This window comes from Erinaceus europaeus, chromosome 2, assembly GCF_950295315.1.
Source record: "Erinaceus europaeus chromosome 2, mEriEur2.1, whole genome shotgun sequence".
Classification (NCBI taxonomy): domain Eukaryota; kingdom Metazoa; phylum Chordata; class Mammalia; order Eulipotyphla; family Erinaceidae; genus Erinaceus; species Erinaceus europaeus.
The window spans coordinates 193,702,887-193,724,975 of record NC_080163.1 but is presented as its reverse complement, the minus strand read 5'-3'; the positions used below and the strand labels follow the sequence as shown (position 1 = coordinate 193,724,975).

The following is a 22,089-nucleotide window of genomic DNA, read 5'->3' as shown; positions in this document are numbered from 1 at the left end:
CACCAAAGAGAAAGGGTGATTCACATACTTGCTTAGTAAAGTTGGATGGAAGAATCTCCAAGAGTCATTGAGGACAGAACAGGATTCAGAGAGGAAGCAGGATGGGAGAAGACAGAACCAGCTTAGAGGTATGAAATAAATTATGAATGAGTGTGTAGTCACACATAGAGATTCCAGAGAGCAGCTGATCTAAGATGTAAATGAAACAGATAGGGTGGGGCAGTGATGCACCTGGTTGAATGCACATTACCAAGCACAAGTGCCCAGGTTCAAGCCCCTGGTCCCCTCCTGCAGGGGGAAGCTTCACAAGTGGTGAAGGAGGGCTGCAGGTGTCTCTGTCACTCTCCTTCTCTATCCTCCCTTCCCTCTCAATTTCACAAGCAGTGAAGCAGTGCTGCAGGTCTCTATTTCTCTCTCTTATCCTCCCTTCTCATTTTTTCTGTCTTCATCCAAAGTAAAAATAAATGAATGAATTAAAAATAAAAGAAAACATACCATGTGGCTGGAGGGGAGTGTCGGGGAGGTGAAGGTTGGGGAGAAAGAAACTTTCTGAGCTCAGTGGTCAAAGATGACCTCTTAGAAAAAAGTGACATTTAAGCAAGGACCTGAATGGAGCCGAATAATATACAGGGAGCAAGACAATGTTGGGACTAGAAGGGACACTGTACAGATGAGGAAACTGAGGTAGACTGATGGGAAGAACTTTGTCACCAGCGTTATTGATGGGGTTCAGAACCTACACCTCTAATTCACTGCTTTTAATGGCCATTTTTATCTTTATTTCCTTTTATTTCTCTCTCTCTCTCTCTCTCTCTTTTTTTTTTTTTTTTTTGATAGAGACAGAAAGAAATTGAAAGATATGGGGAAGATAGTGTGAGAGAAAGAAAAACACCTACCTATAGCACCACTTCATCTCTGGTGAAGCCCTTCCCCACCCCTGCTTCTCAAAGGTGGGACCTTGGGACTTGAACCCAGGTCTTTGCATGTGAAGGAAGAATTTCTTTGGCACTTGGGTCGTTCACACTCAGGAATGTGACTCACTTAATAGCAACCTTCAGCCACCCAGAGGGACACAGGGCACAGGGTGGGGACAAGAAGATAGGCAAACTCAGTGAGGCCCTGTGACCTCAAGGGCTGAAGACAAGCACAAGCTGGGGTTCAACCCAGAGCACCAGGATGGGTCAGGAGACCATGCACTCTCAGGCTCATTATCAGGTGAGAAGGGCTCAGAAACCTACACGTGAGCTCTCGGGGGGCAGACTCCTGGTGGGCTTGGTGTTCTAGGACCTCAGTGAAATAGCTGAAAAGAGTGGCTTAAACAGGAGGAGGCATCCTGACAGAACAGGAGGAGGACACTTCCTGGTTGTCTGGAGTGAAGGACTCCCCCCCCCCCCAAGAAAAGACCACTCTCAAATCTCTGGGGAGATTCTTAATAGGATTGAGGAGTGTGGTGTTTATTTAGATGGCCTGTTATCTGAGCTCTCTTACACTGTCAGAAGTGAACTCATTTGTAATAGCCAAAACCTGGAAGCAACCCAGGTGTCCAACAACAGATGAGTGGCTGAGCAAGTTGTGATATATATACACAATGGAATACTACTCAGCTGTAAAAAATGGTGACTTCACCATTTTCAGCCGATCTTGGATGGACCTTGAAAAAATCATGTTGAGTGAAATAAGTCAGAAACAGAAGGATGAATATGGGATGATCTCACTCTCAGGCAGAAGTTGAAAAACAAGATCAGAAAAGAAAACACAAGTAGAACCTGAAATGGAATTGGCATATTGCACCCAAGTAAAAGACTCTGGGGTGGGTGGGTGGGGAGAATACAGGTCCATGAAGGATGACAAATGTCATAGTGGGGGTTGTATTGTTAAATGGGAAACTGGGGAATGTTATGCATGTACAAACTATTGTATTTACTGTTGAATGTAAAACATTAATTCCCCAATAAAGAAATAAATTAAAAAAAAAAAAGAAGTGAACTCATGTTTATTAAGCACCCACTGTGGGCTCCCTGGGGCCATTCAGGGGCTGATAAGACATGATTACAGCCCTCTGGAGAAACCAGGCAACATGATTCTACAGATTCTTACAGTTATTTCTTTGTTTTTTTTTTTTTTTCTTTTCTCTACCAAAAGCAAGGGGAAAAAATGTCTTCCTGTGACTTATATGAACTTAATTTTTAAGTACTTGAATAAAGTAGGCACTCAATAAAATGTTTAAATTAAACCACTTTCAAGCAGGGTATAACAGAAAGTGAGGGAACCCGAAGTCTCAACTTTCTCATTACTCAGTAGACAATCCTTTCTCTAAAAAACAGGTAAGATCTGGTTTGATGGGACAGCATTCTAACTTGAGAACAGGAATAGTACAGACTTGTGTTTCTCAAGCCTTAAGGTGTTCATACGTCACCCAGATTCCCTGGACAAAAGCAGGTTCTGATTCAAGGCCTCTGGGCTGTGTCCTGGAGATGATCCTTTCTAAGAAGCTCTCCAGAGATGTGGGTGCTGAGAGCTCACAATCTATACTGAGCAGCCAGGTAACAGATGGTGCTATTATCTCCAGTTTCAGGGCCAGCAAGAACACTCAGCTGCCAGGGTGCCTGCCTTGTCACATGAGCAGACCAGATTGGAGCCCCTCACACAGGTGTGTGCTATGGTACTGGGGAAAGCATCAATGCTGTGGTGTCTCTCTCAGATAGATAATCTGAACGAGTCTGCTTTACGTGATGAAGTCTCACATGTGCCAGGTCTTGGTGATGCCAAATTTTTTTTTGTCATTTTCTTTTTCTATATTATGACTTTGCCATCTGATAGGAGCAGTGCTATGGTTTTCATCTTTAGGATTTTCAGTTTAAGTTAATTTTCTTTTCTTCATTTCTCTTTCTTTCTCCTTCCTTCCTTCCTTCCTTCCTTCCTTCCTTCCTTCCGGAAAGAAGAAACAGGCAAAAGAGACAAGATACACCACAGAACCACTCTAGTGCCCATGGAGCTCCCCCTAGTGCTGTCCATGGTACTCTTGTGTGGTGCCAGGGATCAAACCCAGAGTCTCTTTCACAACAGTCATGTACTCTACTAGCTGAGCTATCTCCAAACAATTTTGGAGTTTTGAATTTTCTGACGTTTAATCTTCCTCTTATTCTCCTCCTTCTTCTCCTCCTTCTTCTCCTCCAGCCCTTCCTCCCTCCCTTCCTTCCTCTCTTTTATTTATTGGATAGAGACAAGAGAAATTGGAAGAGGGAATGGAAAGAGAGAGAGGGAGGGAGAAAGAGGGGCACTTGCAGCATTGCTTTCCCTCTCATGAAGCTTTCCTTTCCCCCCTGCTTGAACCCAAAGTCCTTACACATTGTAAAGTGTGATCTACACCATTTGACTCCCAGATTCTTTTTTTTTTCTCTCTAGAAAAAGGGTGAGAGACAGAGGTATCACAGCACCATCCTACCATGTGTGAAGCTTCTCCTACGTATTGTGTTCCCATGTAGTGGCTGGGAGCTCCAATCCAGGTCCTTGCCTATGATAAAAATGCATGCTCTTAAAAAAAAAAATGCATGCTCTTAAAAAAAAAATGCATGCTCTACAAGATGAGCTATCTCAGGATCCTCTAAGTTTCACTCATTACCAAAGTTTCATATTTTAAACACAGGGAAGAAATAGTGATTATCCACATTTTTTCTTCCTTTTACTTTGAGGACTACTTTATATCCACATGCCTTTACAACTTTGCCTTTTCTCTACCTCCTTTACATTAAACATGCAGGTTTATTCCTTCTGAAGAAAATGTCTGTGATTACTCAATGCCTGTCAACAGACCAGTGAACACTTAGGAGGTTGTGACAAGCATCCCAGTTACACCAAAGCTTCTGATCTGTACATGTACTTACTGATATTTATAGACATAGTTCTGATAAGATGCTATCTAGAAGAAATCATTACCATAGAATAAATCAGACCACAGCAGACTTCAGAAGCAGTGTTTGAATCTCTGAACTCAGTCCCATGTTTCCTCAAATATCTGATGGTCCTGGTCCTGAAGCTTCTCCCCCCTCACACCTCCTGCCCCAGTAACTGGACAGAAAAGTACTAAAGCCAGTTGGGGCAAAAAGAGGATGTAAGATGGCTTCTAGTGCCAAGGCACAGGATAAAATAAAAACCAACTGCAATCTAAATAATCTAATCCAAAAATAGTTGAGTGGGATATCTGTCCCAGGCATCTTAAATGGTGAAAATGTTTTTTTTTATTTTCTTGTATTTATTTTAATTTTTCCCCTTTTGTTGCCCTTGTTATCTTGTTTTTATTATTGCTATTGTTATTGATGTCTTTGTTGTTGAATAGGACAGAGAGAGACTGAGAGAGGAGGGGAAGACAGAGAGAGGGAGAGGACAGAGAGAGACTGACAGAGGAGGGGAAGACAGAGAGAGGGAGAGAAATATAGACATCTGCAGACCTGCTTCACTGCCTGTTAAGCGACCCCCCTGCAGGTGGGGAGCTGGGGGCTGGAACCCGAATCTTCACACTGGTTCTTGTGCTTAGTGCCATGTGCACTTAACCTGCTGTGGGTAGCCCAGCTCCCTGGTGAAAATGTTTTAAACTTCAATTAGTCTTAAAAAAAAAAAAGAAGTTAAAATAGCAGTTCTCAAACACTCATTTCTTCTATTTATTCTTCTTTCTAGAATCAAAGACCAAAACCAAATGACAAATTCAGAGAAGTCATATCATGAAAGGTGAAATGATAATCTTCATTGCCACTGACTTCTCACATTATGCTAGCTTAGAGAATCACCATTATTTAAAGAATATATTTCCCTTTTCTATCTTTCACTCTTATTCCTAGCCCATGTCTCAATTGCTCAGGTGAGATCTTTCCATGTCTTGGGTTCCTGTCAATTCAGGAGTGAATTTTTTATAAATGCGTGGATTTAATTTTTGCTCTATTATTCTTTTCTATTTTCTACCATCAGATTAATTAATTAATTCATTCATTCATTCAAGTTTGGGAGAGTTAAAAAGACTGCCAAAGTAAAACAGAAACAGATCACTGGAATTAGAATGAGATGACTGGGGAGTCAGGCAGTAGCACAGTGGGTTAGGCGCAGGTGGTAAAAAGCACAAGAACTAGCGTAAAGATCCTGGTTCAAGTCCCTGGATCCCCACCTACAGGGGAGTCGCTTCACAAGCATGAAGCAGGTCTGCAGGTGTCTGTCTTTCTCTCCCCCTCTCTGTCTTCCCCTCCTCTCTCCATTTCTTTCTGTCCTATCTAATGACGACGACATCAATAACAACAATAATAACTACAACAATAAAGCAACAAGGGCAACAAAAGGGAATAAATAAATATCAAAAAAATCTTTTAAAAAATAATGAGATGACTGGACCTGAAGAACTTTTGATTAAACCATTATTGGCTTTTGTATCCCCAGTGAGTCTCTTTATCTCTTTTCAGTCTCAGTTTCCACATCTAAGAGTGGAGACACTTATTCCCAGAATTATTATATGATTAAAAATATTCACAAAGACAAGTATGAGATGATCCCATTCATAAACCAAAGTTGAGAAAGAAGTACAGAGAGGAGAGGCCAGGCAGTAGCTGTAGCACAGCAGGTTAAGCACACATGGTGAGAAGCACAAGGACAGGCGTAAGGATCCAGGTTCCAGCCCCCAGCTCCCCACCTGCAGGGGGGGTCACATCTGAAGCAGAGAAGCAGGCCTGCAGGTTTCTATCTTTCTGTCCTACACTCTGTCTTCCCCTCCTCTCTCCATTTCTCTCTGTCCTATCCAAAAACAATGACATCAATAACAACAATAGTAATAACCACAACAACGATAAAACAACAAGGGCAACAAAAGGGAAAAAAAGAAACCCTGAAAATCAGAACCTGACTTGAGTTTGGAGTAGGGCACCAAAGAAGAAATCTCTATGAGGACAGTGAGGGTAGATGTTCAGTTTCTCTGGGGGGCGGAGTGGAGGGGGGTGGGACACAGATCTTTGGTGGTGGGAATGGTATTAATATACACTACTATTAACTTAAAATCTCAGAAACAACTAATTAATTAATATGAGAGGGGAACAATGGACTGAATGTCTCAAACTTTTTGATGTATAGAACATAGCTCTGAGTATACATTCCTTCAATTAAAAAAAAAAGTGGGCAGAGGTTAAATAGCATAATGGTTATGCAAAAGAGACTCTCATGCCTGAGGCTCCTAAAGTCCCAGGTTCAAGTCCCAGCACCACCATAAGCCAGAGCTTAACAGTGCTCTAGTAAAAAAAAAAAAAAAAAAAAAAAAAAAAATCACAAAAGTGAAACTCTTAAAATTCTTTCTGATAGACTTGGTATACTATATTTAAGTACATAAATGTTGATTAATTAAAAGAGCTGGATTAAAGTGGACTTCAAGGCGCCCGAGCTCAGGCCCCTCACACACTAGATCCATCAAAAGATTTAAATGCACGTGTTGAGATGAGAGAATGGAGGATTAAGCTCAATTCCTAGGATACTCTGCATTATTATTTCTGGATTAAGGGTGATTATAGACCAGGACATGCAAAAGGCAGATGATGTGAACAGGCCTGACAGTTACTTTTAATGAAGTGTTTTCAGTACATTCAATGAAACTAGATAAGCATATGAACTTAATCACACTCAGGAAGATGACAGAATAAAGTACTGACTCAATAGGGAACTTCAGATCTATAATGATTTTATCTTCTTTCTTAAAAATTGTAAGATACACAATTAGGTGTGGATTTTCTTTCTTTCAAAGCCTCTTCTGATTTGTTGTTGTGCTTGGTTTTTATTTGTTTGTTTGTTTTTGAGAGAAACAGAAGATGAACAGAGAGAACCAGAAGATCACTTGGACAAATGCAACTCAAGGGGCTGAAAGTGGAATTTTGTACATACAAATCCAGGACTCTCCCCACTTCACAGCCTCTCAGATTACTGTTTTGTTACTGTTGTTTGTTTTCTTTCACATGGTGCCAGGAAGAAGCTCAGAGCCTCCTGTATGCAAGGTGTTGCTGAGTTCTTTTCCCAACCCAGCTTTCATTCCATATTTTTTTGAGAGAGACAGAGAGAAACAGATATGCTAACGTACTACTCTACCATCCCTGGAACTCCCTCTGCTGTCCATTGTGCTCCCATGTGGTGCTGGGCCTCAAAACCAGGCTCTCATTCATCATGAGTCATACATCCTAACACTGATCCATCTCCCAGCCCATCTTCTATTTTGTTTGTTAGTTTTTAAGGGAGACATTAAGGAAAGCGCTGTAAGCTATTGAATATTGGGAGTCAACAATGTCTGGTGGTCATTATACAAGATAGACCTTATTAAGGGAAAAAGATTTTCCCCCCTCATTTTATTGAGGGGGGGAATTGTTAATGGTTTACATCAAGGTTATCTACACAGGGCACCCACTTGCCAGTTCCACATCATGGATGTCTGCAAACTACTTTCACTCTCATCCTGGAATTGTACCCCCTCCCCCCCATCCAGGCTCCCTATTCCATTCACTGCCCAGAGTCCCTTGCTTTGGTGCAGTACCTCACCCCCAGTCCAAGTTTCACCTTGTGTTCTCCAGGAAAATCAAAATACTTTTTGTGATTTTAAGTAAGTCTGTTAACTGCAACTGTATCTTGAATATCTCAGGCAAAGGAATATATAATATCTGCCTTACTGGAACTTTAAAAAAAAATTTTATTTATTTATTTTCCCCTTTTGTTGCCCTTGTTGTTTATCATCGTTGTTGTTGTTATTATTGCTATAGGACAGAGAGAAATCGAGAGAAGAGGGAAAGACTGAGAGCGGGAGAGAAAAATAGACACCTGCAGACTTGCTTCACCACCTATGAAGTGAACCCCCTGCAGGTGAGGAGCCAGGGGCTCGAACCAGGGATCCTTACACCGGTCCTTGCACTTCCTGCCATGTGCACTTAACCCACTGTGTCACTGCCCGGCTACCACTGGAACATTTTTGAAGCCTAAGAAAATGACAGATATGCAAATACCTTGCAAACAACCATAGGATGTATGTAGTTATAATAATATGATAATAAATAGAATCATTTCCATTTTGCACTGTAAAATTCAAATCAATTTAGGATTTAAAATTCAAATGACTTAGATAACTTAAAATTTGGCAAGTTTACATAAAACATTTCAAATAGAATTTTCAAAATGTTCAAAAACATGAGTTTTAAGAAAGCTAGACAACATTTTTTTAAAGCTCCTAGAATACTGATATTTTCTGAATATAGTAAGGTATTATAGCTATTTCTTCGGAACAGAGATGATATTAAATAAGTAAGGATACTCTCAAAGATAATAAGGATTAATTTAGTGAAGGTCTCTTTCAGTTTCTAGTTCAAGTCCTTTCAAGACCTCTGACTCTGTAATGTGTGGTCTCGGAATCTCTTCGAGTTGTTATTAACCTACACCAGACACAAAATAACTTAAGGCCCGCTACAATGGGATTATTGATGAGACTACATCTCAAACTTTCTATTGATTTTCAGAGAGGTTTTACAAGCAGAGCTGACTGAAATGTCATAAGTACCACTTTGTAGTATTTTTATTCATAAAAGTTGTCACCTCTGTCATACTTCCATCGTTTATTTCTATACACAAACACACATAGGCAGGCTCCCTGATGATTTCTTTTTACACGGTAATGAGAGGAGACTCTCTTTTAAAGACACCATGAGAAGCTGACTGGATGCTTGGTCAGCATGAAATGAGTGAAAATGAGAAACTCCTACCTCATTTTTTCTGGATCAGATTACAATTTATTTTTGAGAACTCTAATTAGTTATACACAAGGGTCTGAGTCATCGCTTGACCAAAACTCCTATTGCAGTTTCTCTTTATGTGACAAGACCAGCTTATAGATTCCTAATCTAAGTTGATTAAATGAGATAGCATACCCTAGAAATTTAAAAACTCAATCACTGATGGAGCTGCTGAACCCCTTTTCAAGTATAACTACTTGATCTTTTTCTAGAAAAAACTATAAAACCAGGGTAAGGCATGGCAAGCTAGGTGAGGTATCTCACCTGGCAAGTCCACTTCCTTTTTTTATTTTTGCATTAATACACAAGTAGCTTAAAGTGCTGAGTAAGTTTAGCATATATAACATAATAAGTTGACACACAGATATTATGGAAAGATATTAACCACCTCAATTCTCAAAGCATATCCTATTTTTTCATTTTACTTAAAAGACAAGTCTTTAAAAAGTTTTTTTTTTTTTTTTTGTGGAGGGGACAGGAGGTGGCACACCTGGTTGAGTGTACACATTACAGTGCATAAGAACCCACCTGCAGGGGGAAATCTTCATGAGTGGTGAAGCAGTGCTTGCAGATGCCTCTCTATCTCTTTCCCTAGTTATCACCCCCCTCCCCTCTCAATTTCTCTGCAATAACAAATAAATAAATTTTGCTATTGATTTAATGATAGTATACAAGATTATAAGATTACAGGAGGATAGTTCCAAACTGCACACCCCATTAAAGTTCTTTGTATCTCCAGAAGCAACCATGCGTGCATGCACATGCGACACACACACACACACACACACCTACCTGTAATTCTCACAAAGATTAAAAGACAAATTTTTGAATACAGAGACTTGCCTACCCTTGGAAGAATAATCTCAAATGACCTTTCTGATCCCTCAACATTAAGATTAATCTACATTTAAATATACACCCAGGTTGAATGAAGGCAAGTTGCAGAACTAATGGAGGCCAATGGAAGATTCCCTCATTCAAAAATCAAGAATTTCAAGATGGTGACAGCAGAGCAGGATGGATAAAAAAGTTGATCCTGGTTATGACTTAGAGTCTGAGAAACTTCAGAGCACTAGGGAACAATTAAAAGATATATATATATGTTAAAAATAGACTGGCTGAAGAAGCAGAGGTTAGGGGAGACAAAGATGCACATGATCTCTCTCTAAAATCTTGTCTTATGTTAGCCTCCTCCCAATCTGGCTTTATCTTGTTTTTAACATCTTTATCCCAATACTCTGTATTCCCTCTGTTTCTCCCCTCAGGGGTATTTTTATATATAGGGACCAGTGAAAAGCAAAATTATTTTATAAGTTAAAAAGATATTATTATTTTTGTTTATTTTTTTATAGGTGATGTTTTTGTATCCTGTGAGTCCTTGGTGGCATTTTGGAGACAGGTGGCTTCCTTAATACTTTTCAGGTCATCTCTTAATGAACCTGTTGGGTAGCTCATCACTAGTACAATAAATCTTGTGACTGCAGTTATTACAGTGCCAGAGTTTTATTTCTCATTTAAGAAAAGATTTTTAAAAATTAGTATGTTTTCATCCTGGGCTTTAGCAGACTTGAAAGGGTCACCCTTAGACCTAAGGTATTCCCAAGGGACTCTGGGAGGACAAAGTGCAAAGTAACTAGTAGTGTCTTTATCTGTTTTGCCTGGTGTTCAGCTGGCACTGCTGACTTTGGTCTGTCACCACGGGTGGCAATGAATGCCTTTTCAATTACAGGGTTCAGTTCCTACTGAATCAATTCCAACTTGAAGCTTTTGCTATCAGGGGATTTTAGTGAATATGAAATTTTAGCAATATGAAATTATGAGTGCTATCCACATGTGACTGACACTGAAATTGAAACCTAAACATAGTGGGTGGGCCAGGAAAATACCCCAGGACTTGCATGCCTGAGGCTCCTGGTTCAATTCCTGGAGCCACATGCACTAGAGTGCTGCTCTGGTTTCATATTCTCTCTCTCTCTATTGACATTCTATCTCATATGAAATAAGTAAAATCAACCTTTAAACACATAATAAATAAATCCTGGCAAAATATGGGTGTAATCCTAGTAAGTAAAAATGGACCATTTGTCTTTATATTTTAAATAAGATAACTGAAACGGATCAAGTTATGTATCTGTTCATAAGATTGTTCTAATAATTTAATCAGAACCCTTTTATCACTGGAATAAAATGCACAATTTTACACTTGGATATGCTAATGGCCTTAAAGCAAATGAACTAAAGAAAAGAGAGCAATCAAAGCCACTGCCCAAGAGCGCATGTATGGCAGTGGTACTGCCCATTATCTGCAAGGTGCTTACAACAGCAACCCTCTCCTCATTAGGTGCATCAAGTGCTTATATAACCTAACCTGGTGACATGAAGCCTAAATGAATCAAGCTCTTTTCCATCAACTTTCCCCTTTTTAAGCAGTCTTTTCAAATAAGTGCCAGAACAATACCCCACATCTTGTTTGCCAACTGCCTACTAAAACCATCATTGCTCTTTGCCTATAGAGGTTTCTCACAGTTTCTTAAAACTTCAAACAGCCGGGAAACTAAAAGCAGAACCTGATCAAATTGTAAGTAGGGCACCAAAGTAAAAACCCAGTGGTGAGGGGTAGACATGTAGCTTCCTGGGCCAGTGGGGGGTGGGAGTGGGCGGGAGGGATGGGTCACAGTCCTTTGGTGGTGGGAATGGTGTTTATGTACACTCCTAGCAAAATGTAGACATATAAATCAGTAGTTAATTAATATGACAGGGGGAAATCAATTGTATGTCTCAAAGTTTCTCAAAAGACAAACTGAATCTTTTTAATATATAGGCTGTGTATTTGATATGCAGACTCTCTCAAAAGCCTAGACCAAGTAGATTAGAAGCATTCAATAGCACAGCTATATACAAGATACTGGATACTGTACAGCAAACCATAACAAAAGGACTTTTCAAAGTTAACCCAATTACCAAATAATGTGATGATAACATTAACTATCGATTGTCTTTTTGAACCCTAAGACAGCAGGGACCTCACATCTCCACTATAGAGCCCCTACTTCCCCCAGTCCTGGAACCCTTGGATAGGGCCCACTTTCCTGTATGCATCTCCCAATCTGAACCAAATAATATTGCATCCGCTGATCACAACCTAACCAAAGCAACGATTGCCACCTCAATATGCTTCACCTCAGACTGTATCCAGAGACTTCACGTGTGGAATGACAACCCTTCAACTTCATTACTCGGGTGAGACCTTTCCTTTTATAGTACACTCTAATTTCATCTCAGGTAGTTCACTTTCTAACAAAGTCCCATAATCTAGATATACACCAGTTTCTGTGAGAGAGAGCTTATGTGCACACGTATCCATAAACTACTGCAAAATATATACCTGAAAGCAGAAGTACACTAGAGTTTGCAGTGAGTACCTCCCTAACACTTCCTCTCCACTATTCCAAGCTTGGGATCCATGATTGCTCAACAAATTGTTTGGCCTCATATGTTAACTGTCTTTTCAATTACCAGGTTCCAGATGCCACCTGGATGCTGGCTAGGCTTCCCTGGATTGAAGACCCCACCAATGTGTCCTGGAGCTCAGCTTCCCCAGAGACACACCTTACTAGGGAAAGAGAGAGGCAGACTGGGAGTATGGACCGACCAGTCAACGCCCATGTTCAGTGGGGAAGCAATTACAGAAGCCAGACCTTCTACCTTCTGCAACCCTCAATGACCCCGGGTCCATGCTCCCAGAGGGCTAGAGAATGGGAAAGCTACCATGGGAGTGGGGGGGATTATGGGGATTGGGTGGTGGGAATTGTGTGGAGTTGTACCCCTTCTACCTTATGTTTTTGTTCACTAATCCTTTCTTAAATAAAAAATTAAAAAAAAAAAAACTTCAAACAGCCACAGTGATTTCCACAGTGATTTCAAAAGCAGGACAGACCACTTTACAAATACTTTGAGTTCCGAATTCAGCTTTGCACTATTTGTTTTTCCAAAATGATAAATTTCAGTCCCATACAACCCCCCCCCCCCGACAAGATGTACTTCAGGAGGTTTTTCATTGTTGATAAAACACCCATTTAAATACAATTTGTATTTTTTTTCTTTTTGGCTGTGCTTTTAGATTGTGGAATACATGCTGTCTGAGCACACAGCTGGAAGAAGACGGTGTTTACATCGGCTTCATGTTAGGGAGAAGAAATATCAAAAGACAGAAACTTGTACAGTCGCCATTTACTTCAATCAGTCACTACTTTCCGTGATATGAGAAAGCCGATGTGAGCACACGGCATGTTGCTAAGTAGATTTTGTTATTTTATATAAAATCTTCACAATGCAGAGGCAGTGTCTAAAAATTCCACTCAAATGAGTTGATTTCTAATCATATGTAATTGCAATCATCACGCTTTCATTGAGTCTCTTCCAAACTTTATATAATCTCATTATTTCGAAAAAAAAAACCATTTTGCTAGCTTTTCTCACAACTATATACATATAAAAAACAACTAATTCTTTCAATATAATAATTAGAAGAGTTAACTTTAAATTTTCCTTTTTTAAAATAGATGATTCCTTTGGCAGTCTCCACAAGTGAAACTAAAAACAAACACCTCAGAAATATATATATATATATATATCATATATATATAACCTTACAGGTGTGTCAGGGTCAAATCTGCTCTAGGAAAAGATGAATAAATGGAAGTCTAGAAGCATTCACCAGCTTGTGAAAATAAATCAGTTTCCAAAAGGATCTGGAAATTACTCAGAGGATCATGACATGTAATCTTGTAAGTTTCTTCACTTGTAAACTTAAGACCTGCAGACTTTTAAGTGAAGTTTAGATCAAATCTAGCTCAGTGAGTTCTTTAAAAAAAAATAAGAAAAATAACTGCCATTGGAACAGGACCCACTATCCAGCTGTTCTGTGGTCCCATCTGTCTCTTGATCCCAAGGGGAAAAATTTACAGAAACATATTACTTATATCCCATACTGCTCTATTACCTTACGGTCAATTTTTAAAATGCAAAGTAAACAATATTGTTTTATTTGGAATAAATAAATACCGTGGATGTCATATTTTCCAAGCATTGCAAAAGACAAATGCATGGAATTGCATTGGTTGGCTTTCAGTTCTCAGCAACATACCAAAAGGGGAGAGAAAGGTGTGGATATAGCACACTTTTGGTCCAGGTGCTCTGCTTAGGAAGCAAGTAGCCAAAAATACACCTGCTTCTAGCACAGGCGGGCTATGGAACAACAGTGTCAGATATTACTTCCAAAGTGGCAAGAGGTACATGAATCTGATTACACAGCCAGACAAACACAAACTCATACCATAATGGTATGTTTTGTTTTGTTTGTACCCCAGAAATATACCTGAACATAAGGCCAACAGACCACTCTGAGTCAATATGATACTAGCAGGTTTTTTCAATGTCATGCTATGTCACTTCTTTTTAGCAATGAGAACAAAGTATTTACTTTTTTTTCTAGAAAAGAACATGTGGAAGGATGTGGGCATGCATCCTAGATGGTAATATATATTTATGAGAGAGTGGGAAAAGAAAACAGATTTCACTTCAGAGTTTAATTTGCAAAGGAGTTTTGAATGGGGTTTTTTAATAGTAGAGGGGTTTAATTCTGCAATCAGTTTTCAAAGAAAAGTCTTGGTGTGGTTTATAGTTTACTAATTATAATATGTTTCTTCTACTAAGTGATTGTGGAGACCAACAGGGGAAGAATAAATCAGTCTTCACAACTGCTATTCCAAAATAAATATTTAGATGCTCTAGATAGTTTCAAGGTCAAATCATCAGAATGATTTTTGTAGGTCAAACTTGCCTCTGAGCCAGGACTAGGGTGTATATTATACTTTCTTCCTGTTGACTGGGTTGATGGTAACTCTTCAGACCAGACTCAGTATCTAACAGACTGCCACTAAGGAGGTTCACAACTCCCTGAAAGCAAGACCTGGAAAAAATATATAGTGTCAAAAAATCAAAATGTGTGAGAGCTCTGCTAAGTCACAAGAATCAACCACCTTACCAAGAGGAAAATTAAGCAAGAGAGATCAAAATAATTCTGATCAGAGAAAATGGTGCAGAGTCCATGTTCTCTGATAATCCATTTCCGGTATGAACTTATAATGGGTCACATCAACATGGAAAATAAGTTCTGTCCTAAGAGTAGTGATAACAAAAATGCAGTCCCCTTTAAAAGTCAAAATTCTGGTACTTTGCAGCTAACTATAGACAGACACATTTCACTTCTACCTCTTCCCCTCTTCCTTCAAATAGCTTAGAGTTTTACAACACATTCCCTACCTCCTACACACACACACACACACACACACACACACACACACACACACACAAAATCAGAGTCTGATCAATAAGTTCAAGTGAGAAAAAGGAAAATCTAAATCACCAGCTCATGAAGCTGATTATACAATCCCCTGTATTTTGTTAGGTGAAGGCTGACCCACTGTGGTTACTCGAATTGCAGCGACCAGTCAGAATGGCACTGCCAAGACTAGGACATGGTTCTAACTTTACCACATGAATGTGCAACAGACCCAGAAAAATAAACTCAGGGTGTGTATGGGGGTGGGGTGTGGGTATGGGCTGGAGGCGGGGAAGACTCCTCTCATTCTTAGAAGGGCATTTTCCAATTACATATTTTGGTACATCTTGAAAGATAAAAGCTGGATCTGCAAGTGATTAAAAGATGTTTGATATTCAGGGTTTCATTTCATCTGCATTAAATGTGTAATTTAAACCACACATAATTCATAGCAATTTAGGCCCATTACAGAGGTCTACCTTCTTCTTTTTAAAAAGTGATTGTTACTAATTAAAACAGTTGAAGACAAGCCTGTGTCTTCAACATACAGGTTTCCTAAATAGAACGTCCTGACATAACAATGAAAACAATAATAGAGAGAAAGCTGCCAGCTGTTGGTTTCCGGCGTGTGGTAAAGATTAAGGACATTTGCTGAAGTCCTGAATTGTGTACAGATAGCACTTGTCATTTCCTTCTCTCAAGGAAGAAGTAAAGGATTTGGGAGAGACATTGGAAATAATACTAATTTCTCTTAACTCCTGGGCCCCTCATTCCCAACTGACCTTTCTTTCCCCAGAATTTAAATTCACTCGATAAAGTCACTTTTAAAGGGTAGCTGATAGGGTATTTTAATATAATCCTGGATAATCCTAGGGTTAGATTGAGAGTGGGAATTGGGACCCTAATTAATTATATTGCCAAGGTTCTCCCTCTCCTTCCCTCTCTCTAGCAACTTCAAGAAAACCGAATGAGGCAAATGGGGGCATTTATTAAGACTGCAGCCTTCTGAAGTTCACGGATTAAAACTTTGGTAAAATGACAGTTGTGTTTTTTTTTTTTTTTTTTTTTTTTTTTTTTTGGTATGTGATCAGTCCCATATGCAGAACTGAGTGTAAGGAATTAATACTCTTTGGGTGTTTTCCCTTTCTAAAACCACGGTCATCACAGACCTACATAAAATCAAAACCAAACCTCCACACAGCCTTTCGCTAGGGTTAGGGCCTTATTATCGCTCTCAATAAACAATCATGAATAATAATAAATACCGGACGCCCTCGGTACACTTATTTGCCCTCGCGTCCATCCATCACTTCTTTCAGGATAATAAAACAATTCAATCCCATCAAATCCTCACAACCGCTCCCTCGGGAGGGATGTTTTATCTCTACTTGTGCGGAGCCCGGGGAGGATTTTTCTTGTTTAAAGGGGGCGGGGAGTGGAGCAGGGGTCCTATTTATTTCCATTGACGACTCCCCTGGTTCCCACGGGCGCTGGGGACCGGGTGGGAGGAGGAGGAGAGAAGGAGGTGCGGTGCTTACCCTCCTTCAGAAAAAGAGAAAGGGTTCAGGAAGCGAGGCCAGAGCAGGAGGAGGAGGAGGAGGAGGAGAGAGGGGGGGAGGGGGAAGGGAGACTGGGAAGGAGAGAAGGAAAAAGGGTGGCAGGCGGAGGTCAGGGTAGCGAGTTAGGGAACCAGCAGCCACGACTCTGGACGGATGGATTCTCTCCCCGTGGTTTCGCCAGATCCAAGGCTGAGACGTAAACAAAAATTTCCAAACCCGCTAAGTTGCTAAAAATAAATAAATAAATTGATTAACACACACACACACACACACACACACACACCACACCACACACACACACACACACACACACACACACACACACACACACACACACCCCGCCCCAAAGCAGACGGTTTGCTCAGGTTCACGGTGCACTCCAGATTTCCAAGTTTCGGGCAGCTCCTTGGACCCAGAGCAGGAGATGGACAGCGCCCCGAAAGAGACCTGCGAGGGGAGCGCGCGCTCAGGGATGCGGAGAAGAGAGCGGGACCCGCGCACAGCTGCGGGAACAACCCGGCCACGCGCGCAGAGTTGGCGTGGGGCTCTGCGGGGCAGCCTCTCTCCGCCGCCCGAAAATAGGGGTGCGGGGGGAAGAAGAAAAATAAAGGGGGTGATGGTGGTGGTGGTGCCCTAAGGCGCACCATGCCGCGGGCCCCCCACATCCAGCCGTTTCTCCGGTGCCGCAGGCCAACCACGGGGACCAGGAACTGCTCGCTCGCTCGGTGTGCTGAGTTTCGGGGTGCAAGTCTCCGAGTCCTTCTCAGCCCCCCCATTCACGCGCCCAAGCAGCGAGGGCACCCCAACCATCTCCCCGTCCTGCGGCGGGAAGGGAAGCGAAGGGGCGCCCCCTGGGTGGTGGTGAAGGGGCCCGGGTGGCATCTGCGCCTCCCCCGCATCCTCCCTGGGACACCGCGGGTGCCGGCGGCGGGCTGCCCCGCGCGGGAAGTTTCTCCAAGGATGCTCGCGGGGCGCTGCGCGACTGTGCGCTGGGCGGCGGGGCCGGGAGCTCCGGGAGGTTCCCGAGGCTGCCTCTCTCCACCCGGCCGCCCGCAGCCCGCAGCCCGCAGCCCTCGCTCTCCGCTGGGCGCCGCAGCCTTTTCTCGCGAGCAGCGCGGGAACCCGGGCGGGGAGCGGCCGTGCCGGGGGTGCGTGCACCCCGGCGCCCCGAAAGCCCGAGTCCCGGCCACGGTCCCGCCCGGGCGCGGGGCACCTGTCCGCGCACCTCGGGGCGCCCCCCCGACCCCGGCTGCTGGCACGCGCGCCCGCACCCTCCCATCCCGTACGCGCCCCCGGGTGCGGGGCAGGGCGCCCGGCGGCCGCTCCTAGGCTCCTTACCTTCCCGCGAGGTGCGGCGGCTCTTGGCGAGGGGAAGAGGCGAAGTCTCTGTCTGTCTCTCTCTCAGGAGTCGCGGGAGGTTGGCGGGGCCGAGCGCTCCAACTCCGCGGGCGCCGCCGCAAACTTCAAAAGGAGCCGCGGGCTGAAGTTGCGGGCGAGCCTCCGCAGGGGCGGCGGGGACGGCTGAGGGCTGAGGGCGAAGGCGGCGGCGGCGGCGGCGGCGTGGAGGCTGGTCCGCTCCCGGGCGGCTCGCGGCGCCGAGTGCTGTGTGTGCGCCCTCCTGCCGCCGCCCAGTGTCACCGCTCGGCCCTCACGGCCGCCCCCCGCCGCCCCGCCGCCCCGCCCGCCCCGCGCGCCCTCACCCCCGCCCGTCACCCGCTGCGCGCAGACACCGCCCGTGCGCGCCCGCACAGGCTCCGCGCCGCGCTCACACTCGCCTCACACACACACACACACACACACACACACACACGCCGCGCTCACACTCGCCTCACACACACACACACACACACACACGCCGCGCTCACACACACACACACACACACGCACACACACGCCGCGCTCACACTCGCCTCACACACACACACACGCCGCGCTCACACACACACACACACACACACACGCACGCACACGTGCGCTGGCCTCACTCTCCACACTCGCGCCCTCACATTCCTCTCACACGCGGCTGCGCTCACAGTCGCCTCACACACAAAAACGCCGCACTCACATTCGCCTCACACGCACATACACACACACACGCCTCGCTCACAGCTCACACTCGCCACACACACACACACACACAAACACACACACGCGTCGCGCTCACACTCGCCTCACTCTCCACACGCGCCCTCACATTCCCCTCACACGCGGCTGCGCCCACTCGCCTCACACACACAGGCGCCCCACACCCCTTCACGCCCTCACACACCACTCACACGCGCTGCCCTCACATGCTCCTCTTCCTCCCACACTCACACAAGGGCGCCCCTACACTCCCTTCACACTCGCACACGGCGGGCGGGCGCCTTCACAGGCACTGCGCTCGCTCACGCTCACAGCTGCGCCCTGTCACACAGGAGCAACAGGCGCTTGCACCTCACTCGCCCGCCCGCACTCTCACAAGCGCGTGCTCACACACGCACACGCACGCACACACACTAACACACACTCACACGCGCGTGCTCGCACATACACTCACACGCGCGTGCTCACACACGCACACGCACGCACACACACTAACACACACTCACACGCGCGTGCTCACACACGCACACGCACGCACACACATACACTCACACGCACGCTCTCACACAGGGGCACACGCTCCGTTTCCCACACACACTCCTCACACTCTCACAGACACGCACGCCCCAGACAGGCCCCTCACAGGCACGCACGTGTATTTATTTATTTCTACAGGAACACACTTGCAAGTTTCTCACACACGCACACACACACACACACACACACACACGCTCTCTCTCACGGCCGCTCCCACACCCCCATTCGCCTGACACCCCACACCGGGTCACCCTCGTGGATCTTGACTCTCACGAGCTCGCGCTCTTCCACACGCAGACAGGCTCCTCGCCTCACTCTGACCAACAGCTTCACACACTCTCGCACAACATCGCAAAAGCATTCGAAACCTCGCTCACTCTCCTCCTGGTCTCCTCGCCAGCCAGCCAGCCCGCCAGCCCTGGGAATGTGAGGAAGCCCCTCCGTGGCCCTCCCCCAAACTCGGTGCACCCCAGGGGGACATCCCTGAGCTGTCGTGGGTGCGGGGTGCTAGCGGAGAGCCCCGCTGAGCTCTGGGGGTCCTGGGGGGTTCCAGGGACCTCGGGAGCCGCCTGTCCTCTCTTCACCTGTGTGAAGGTGGCACTGAGAGAGACCACCCAGAGCCCCTCCATCGTTTGCCACTTTGCAAAGGATGGCGGGGTCTGCTGTGTGTGTCCAGGGGGCTCGTGAACTTTTGTAGCTCCTAGCTGACATTATGCTGACATTATTGCAGGAGGCCTACTGCACCAAACAGTTTTATAAAAACAAACAAACAGGGGTATGGCAGTAGCACAGCGGGTTAGGCTCACGTGGCGCAAAGCGCAAGGACCAACATAAGGATCAGGGTTCGAGCTCCTGGCTCCCCACCTGCAGGGGAGTCGCTCCACAAGGGGTGAAGCAGGTCTGCAGGTGTCTATCTTTCTCTCTCCCTCTCTGTCTTCCCCTCCTCTCTCCATTTCTCTTTGTCCTATCCAACAACAATGACATCAACAGCAATGATAATAATAACCACAACAAGGATAAAAACAATCAGGTTAATAAAAGGGAAAAAAATAGCCTCCACGAGCAGTGGATTCATGGTGCAGGCACGGAGCCCCAGCAATAACCCTGGAGGCAAAAAGAAAAAAAAACTAACTAACTAACTGACTAACTAACATAGCAAGCCCCTCTTTCCCTTTATTTGCTAGGACTGAGAGAAATTGAGAGGGGGAAGAGGACATAGACAAGGGAGGAGACAAAGATGGACACCTGCAGACCTGCTTATAAAGTTTGCCCCTTGCAGGTGGGGAATGAGAGCTTGAACTCAGGTCCTTGCTTATGGTTCACTTGTGTGTTCAACCAAGTGCACCACAGCTAGGCCAGTCATAGCATTTTTAAAATGTGGTCTGGGGTTGCACATGTATGCCCTTATATGTGCACTTTAAACTGAGCCAACCTCCCAGACTAATTTTATTTATTTGATTTTAGAGTGGAACAGAGAGACCATCCACCAAAATCCTTCAGGCTTGGCATCCCATTCATTTTGCCTTTGTGCTCTTCTGTGACCTCTGGGAGTAAAACCCAGGCCATCAGGTAGGCAATACACAAACCTAAGGTTGAGTCACTTCCCCAGTCCCAGAGGCATCTGTTTTTTAAATGTTAATAAGAACACAGAGACCAGTGTTCGAACTCATTGTTTGCAGGTGAGACAGTGACATGGAGGGAAAGGGGGGTTTCTGGTTAAGAGCTCTGTAGACTTAAGAGTCAGGATTTCTGCATTCATTTGTAATAAAGCTATGAGGCCCGGTGCTGAGATTTAAAGGTAAGACAAGGTGCTCATTTTTTCAGGATCTCATAGCTTGATGGGAAGACAGAGAGAATGAAAACCTGGTTAGGGATCTAATGAATGTACCTGTATCTGCATAGACTTGGAAATGAACGCAGCTAATTCCTTCCTGTAGAAGGAAGTCTTAGATTTAGTGCTGAGTTCTGAAAGAGAAGGAAGAGAAGACTCAGCAAACAGGAATAAGTAAGAACATTCCACAAACAGAAGGGAGAGAAAAGAGTAGGAATGTATCAAAGTCCACTCTGTGTCCTGGGACCTGGGAGAAATTGGGTGTGACTACCTTGTCTCTGAAGTGCCCTCAGCCAGGTCACACCAGGCTTTAGGGACCCAAAGAGCTAAAACTTTTCTGAAGAGAGTGCAAGATTAGGAAACCACAAAGAGTTTTAGGCAAGGACATATTTCAAAGGTTTGTGTTTGTTTGTTTGTTTGTTTTTGGTTTTTAAACCAATATCCATTTTAGAAAGTGGTTGCTGGTGTCATAGCAAAAGACAAATTGAGGAGACGTGAATTTATTTGCAGAGGAAGAAATTGGGTCTGAATGGGAGGATGGAATAACTCTTGGAAAAATAAGGAAATGGAATAGATAGGATCTGATGGTTGGGTGGGTGGAGAGGGTGTTATGGGGCAGGCATAGGGGGTGAAGGGGTGGTCTAGACTGAATTCCAGATTCCTAGCTGGGACCAGATGGTGGGTGATGATGCCTCTTGCTAAGATAAGCAACAAATAGAAGTAAGCAACAAATAGAAGTCATTTTAGTTGAAATGTAGGAGCATTGCCCGTCAGTCACACCTGAGTTGGAAGTGCATCTGGGTCAACTGAGGACAGCTCTGTAAACAATGAAAGGAAAGTTCCCAGGAGAAGTCTTGAGCTGGATGAGCCCATCTGGAATCATCAGCATCCTTTTCTTTCTTTCTTTCTTTCTTTCTTTCTTTCTTTCTTTCTTTCTTTCTTTCTTCC

The 22,089-nt window shown here is 44.1% G+C and overlaps 1 protein-coding gene across 1 annotated transcript in view; it reads right to left on the bottom strand.

Moving 5' to 3' along the window:
- The window catches only part of NDNF (neuron derived neurotrophic factor), a 45,725-nt gene extending 27,326 nt beyond the window's left edge, over window positions 1-18,399 (bottom strand). Inside the window, exon 1 of the mRNA XM_060186085.1 lies at window positions 18,027-18,399. The gene's annotated coding sequence lies outside the window, so the exon portion shown is untranslated. The remainder of the gene's footprint in view (window positions 1-18,026) is intronic.
- Between the last annotated feature and the right edge of the window lie 3,690 nt (window positions 18,400-22,089).